Genomic DNA, 5,672 nt, shown 5'->3' with positions numbered 1-5,672 from the left:
ACCCCTTCCTGAGGGTCAGAGGTCTTTTCCAAAATGTTTCCTTCCTTCTGCATCAACTGCTGGACGGTGCGAGTGCTGGCTGGCGTCCAGCCCAGGCCATCCCCCCAGGGTGCTGTGAGCATCGGCGAGTCTCATTAGACCCTCTGTGCCTTGGGTTCCCCATGTAAAATGAGAATAACAACATCTCATAGGGTTTGTGTGAGGGTTAAAGGGGTTAATGTAGGAAAAGTGTTTAGAATAGTGACTAGCAAATAGTAGGCACGATACAAACGTTAGTAGTCACCACCATCATCACCATCACCATTATCACCACCACCATCGCACCATCACCATCACTGCCGCCGCCACCACCGCCACCACCACCTTCATCACCACCACCACCACCATCTTCATCACCACCATCACCATCATCACCGTTGCCACCATCACCGTCACCATCACCGCCATCACCATCACGCCATCACCATCTTCATCACCACCACCACCGTCACCACCACCACCACTACCACCACCACCATCACCATCACGCCATCACCATCTTCATCACCACCACCACCATCACCACCACCACCACCACCATCATCGCCACCATCACCACCACCATCACCACCATCACCACCATCACCACCATCATCAGGATTAATTATGTTCTGGTCATTTTTCACTCATCACACGAGGCCACAGTGCGTGCCCTGCGGGGGCCACCCTACACAGGAATGGAGGGCCGCTCTGCTCTCGTCCCCATCACTCCTTCCGCTGCCCAGTGGCAGCTGCACTGCGACATGTAAGCCCGTTTGCTCCGTGGGAGTAACTGACCTGAACAGCCTGACGGACTTCCCATCCTGCCCTCAGTACAGAGGGGCTGCTCCAGCGCTGCCCATCCCCAGCACAGCGGCCCTCTCTGGGCAAAGTGCCCCCCAGAGGGCAGCAGTGACATGCATCTCACAGGCAGCACTCATTTAGGGCGGCCCAGGTCCACCCCTGTGCCCACAAGGCCCAAGGTCATTGCTATTCTGCCCCACGCCTACCCTGTTCAGCTAGAAAGGGGAGGTCCGGTGTTCCCATAGCAACCACCTGATCCATATGTTCACAGGCTCTGCCAGATGTGTCTTCGAACATGCTGAGGATTTGGGACCCTCCCTGCCATGCCCCAGGCCCACGGTCACTGACCCGGGCCACTGGAACCGCCTCCGGGCCCCAGATGCGCCTCCCACAGCCCGTCTGCCATGCTGTGTCAGCGCTCCCTGCTGCCCACAAGATAGAGCCCAAACCACTCAGCCTGATGCCCAGGGGCCCCACGCCCTGGGTCCCGACCCCAGGCCCCTCAGCCTTGTGTCTGCCCCCCTCCTCCACCCATGCCAGGCGCCCTCCACACACTGCATCGACAGCACGGGGCCCTCTGATCGCAAACCAGCTTTCAGGGGCTTCTCAAGGCTCCTCTGACACCATCCACCTCTCCTGGAAGCTCCCCTGGTTCCCCAGCAGACACCCCAGCTGCCAAGTCCCCTCTACACTGACCGCGCCCTACTAATATGTCTGCTGACAGGCTGGTCTTCCCCAAGTTCACTGTGGAAGTCTTAAGGGCTCACCGCAGCAGCAGCCTCTCTGGACCCTGGGACCTGGTACAGGGGGTGCTGGGGGAGTGTTTGATGAACGGATGGACAGAGGGATGGACACATGGATGGATGGATGGATGGTTGGACAGACAGATGGATGGATGAGTGGATGATGGATGGACAGATGGATGGATGCACGGGTGGTGGATGGATGGATGGATGGTTGGACAGAGAGATGGATGGATGAATGGATGATGGATGGGCAGATGGATGGACACGTGGATGGATGGATGGATGGATGGATGGATAGATAGATGAATGGATGATGGATGGACGGATGGATGCACGGGTGGTGGATGGATGAGTGGGTTGGTGGGTGGGTGGGATATATAGGTAAACACTTTTTAAACCCAATTTAATAGTTTTTTCTCAGTAAAGACATTAAGCCTATTTACTTACAACCCAAATGGATATGTTTGATCTGCTCTATCTGTCTTATGCTTTTTGGTTTTGTGCTTATTTTTTGTGGTCTTTCTTTTCTTAACACATTTTGTGTATTATTATGACCATTTGGGATTTTCATCCTCAACCAGTGATTTTGAGAGTTCAACCCCATTTTTAATTCTGTGAGAGCCTGCCTCTGCGTTGTCAGAGACGCTCTCTGGTCTCCACATCTCTGTAGGCCAGAGACAAGCGCGAATCTCCACCCTGTGACTCCTTCCTTCTAAGAAGAACTGCTGGATGCGCCGTCCTGTCAGGGTGCCCCTGCCGGGGCCAGTGGACAGGGCAGGGCAGCAGAAACATCAGGAAGGACTAGCCGCCAAGGGTCCACTCCCAGAGGCAGCGGGGGGCAGGAGGGAGGCAGCAGTCCTGGACCGATGCCTCGGGCTGCCCGGGGAGCCCCTCGGGTCGGCGGGCCCTGGCTCCCACCCCGCGGTCCGTGGATGGCTGGGCTGTCGGCGTGCCTGGGAGAGGCCGTGTCCAGCACACACTCCCAACTTTCGGGTCGCTCAACCGCACTATAATCACGCGTCGTGGACACAAAGGCAGGCGGAGCTACCGAAGGCTACTTTCTCGCAGCTACGGCAAGAGAAGCCCACGGCGGCTGCCATTTACATGCAGAGTGCTCTTATCATGGGGGGAGGCCACGTTCTGTGGGAGACCCGTCCAGCGGCCCCGAGCTGCACGCCTCACCGCCCCAGCCGTGGGCTGGCAATTCCTTTCCCACAGCAACCTGTGGGGTGGGCATGGAGGCCCAGCTCCACCGGTGAAGGTCAAGAGGAGAGATCGCACCCCAAACTGGCAGCAATAACCAGCAGGATGGGATTCCACTCCACAGTGGGACTCCCAGGCCAGGCTGTTTTGGGACGCCCAGGGCCTGTCCTTCAGGGTCCCTTTGCCCACTGCATCGCCTGCCCTGCCTGCACCGAGGCCCCCTGGCATCACTGGTCCTCTGTCCAGACCCACCTGTGGGCCCCACCCAGGCACTCTCCACTCCTCTGCCTCCACTGCTGTTTCCTTGGCCTAGAATGTTCTCCAGCTTTGCCCCTTTCCAGCGGGGGCTCAGGAGCAAACTCCCTAACCCCTGGGACCCTGTGCCCCAGCTCTGCAGCAAAGGGGCTGCCAGGAGTGTGCCGAGGAAGAGGGGCAGAGCTGTGCCCAGCAACCACCCATGAGCACCTGTGGGAGGGCGGTTGTGCCCGAAAAGCCACCTCCTCCCTGCAGACGTCTTCCATCCCGGACGGATTGGAGTCATGAAGGAGAGATGTGACTTATTTCTCTGCAGCCCCTCGGAAGGTGCCACCCCAGAGGAGTGTTGGAGAGAGGAGGGGGCCAGAGCCCGAGGGGACCTAGGGCTGGGGAGAGGGAGGAGTCGACAGAGCCCCATGGCAAAGAGAGAAAGAGCCCAGGGAGTTCAGCGTTGCCCACGCCGGGGACACTCTCTGTAGCTGCAGAAAAGCCAAGTAGTAAGAGAGCTGTGGGGACAACACTGGACTTGGAGATGGGGTGGTGTGGGATGCTGGAGGCCTAGGAAGAGTTGGGGGGCACAGACCACAGACCACTGGGGAGTAGGAGCCCTCAAGGTCTTTGGGGCTAAGTTCCCACCAGATGATGGGTCTCCTCCACAGTATCCCAGCCTATTGTTGTCCAGTTAAAGCTTGATTACCTCTGAAGACGGGCAACTCACTCCTCTTAAGAACAATGCCCTATTGTTGGGTAACTCTAATCAATTCTTAGAGGGATTTTCCTTTTTTCATAATTCAAACATGTTTCTCTGTATTGTCTTGTCTTGCAATAATATTTTACTTTGGAAAACTTTCCAAACTTAAACATTTTTTTAGAAAGGCATTATTTTATAATTTAATGATACTTTATTTTGAAATTAAAATGTATACTATTTTAAGACCTGTATTCAAGTTCTTCGCACTAAAAAAGCGCACCCCTGCCTCTCACACCACCGGCCTGCTCTGCGTCTGTGAGCTCGCTCTCGTCTGTTGTGTTTTACACACACACACACACACACACACGCGCGCGAGCTCACCCGGTGCTCATCCTCCTCCGCCTGGGGTGTCACACTCGGCGCAAGGCTCTAGGGTCTGCCTGTGTCAGGCCGGTGGCGCTGCCCCGTGTACCCAGACCCCAGCCCCTCTGTCCACGTCCCCATGGACGGTGCTCAGGCTGCGCGTCCCTGTCGTGACGGCAGGGAGCACGGCCGCTACAAACACTAGGGTGCGGGTGTCTCCTGCTCTGCTCGGCACTGCGGGCATTTTAACGATTGTCCTCCTTCCACTTTCCGGACACTGAAGAAGTCGCTGTCCTAATGAGGAAGCCCAGGAGATCTGCCTTCTCCACCCCCACGGGCGCCTAAACCTGCGAGACACCGCAGCCTAGAGGCGACTGGGTGAGGCCAAGAAATGCAAACAGCCCACCTCCCCGGCTTCGGCGAGGCTCGTGCTGACTTCCATGCACCTGCTGTGGAGAGGACATTCTAACCGCCACTATCGGCTTCCAGGGTGTGGCACCGGGCGGGGACCAGAGCTTGAAAGAGAAAGGACAGAGGATCTCCCATGTGGGGGTGGTGAGCGCCTCACAAGCCAAGGCTGCTGGTTGCAGCTTTTCAAGCGGGAGCGGAAGGGCCACGAAGCATCGCTCCGCCGCCCCACGGCGCAGGCCCGGGCACTCCTGTGACCGCTGAGGGACAGGTGGGGCCCAGGGTGGTGGGCAGAACTAAGTGGCCGCCGCAGGACGTCAGGGTGCTGGCACTTGGCAGGGAAGCGGCGGCCGGCGTGTCGCATGGACGTGCAGATGGCACACCTGGTACGCGGGAGACCACAGGCGGGGCTGGGTGTCGGCCCTGCCTCTCCAACCAGAAGACCCTCCGGGGGGCTCCTTAGCAGCCAACACAGCGGTGGGGAGACACCCCGACGGCAGGACAAGTCCGTGAGCCTCGTCGATTGTTCCGGAACAACGGTGTTGACAGGAGAATCGCCCTAATCGGCTGGGCAGTGACCAAACCACACCAGCCACCGTCCTATTCCCATATTGTCCTCGTCCATGTGCCTGCAGGAGAGACGTCCCCGAGCCGAGGAGCCTCCAAACTGACCGACCTCATCTGTCCCCATCCTTGAATGCACGTCATCACTAACACCCCGTGTGCTACGGCCTCACAGTCCGTCCCCCCAAGCCCACGTCGAAACCCTGCCCCCCGAGACTGATGACGTTAGGGGGTGGGGCCTTGGGGAGGTGCTGAGGTCCTGACTGTGGAGCCCTCAGGAATGGGATTAGTGTCCTTAACAAAAAGACCCCCAGCCCTGGCCGGTGGCTCAGCTGGGTGCAGCGTCGTCCCATCCACCCAAAGGTTCCAGGTTCGATTCCTGGTCGGGGCACATGCAGGAGGCGACTGAGAAATCTCTCTCTCTCTCTCTGTCTCTCTCTCTGTCTCTCTCTGTCTCTCTCTCTCTCTCTCTGTCTCTCTCTCTGTCTCTCTCTCTGTCTCTCTCTCTCTCTCTCTCTCTCTCTCTCTCTCAGATCAGTGAAAAGAATGTTCTCAAATGAGAACAAAAATAAATGACAACAGCATTCAGTGACATTGTCCGCAGGGGTGGCACCCTTTTG

This window comes from Desmodus rotundus, chromosome 3 (assembly GCF_022682495.2).
Source record: "Desmodus rotundus isolate HL8 chromosome 3, HLdesRot8A.1, whole genome shotgun sequence".
In the NCBI taxonomy this organism is placed as follows: domain Eukaryota; kingdom Metazoa; phylum Chordata; class Mammalia; order Chiroptera; family Phyllostomidae; genus Desmodus; species Desmodus rotundus.
The sequence above is the reverse complement of the archived record's forward strand: the minus strand, read 5'-3'. Positions refer to the sequence as shown.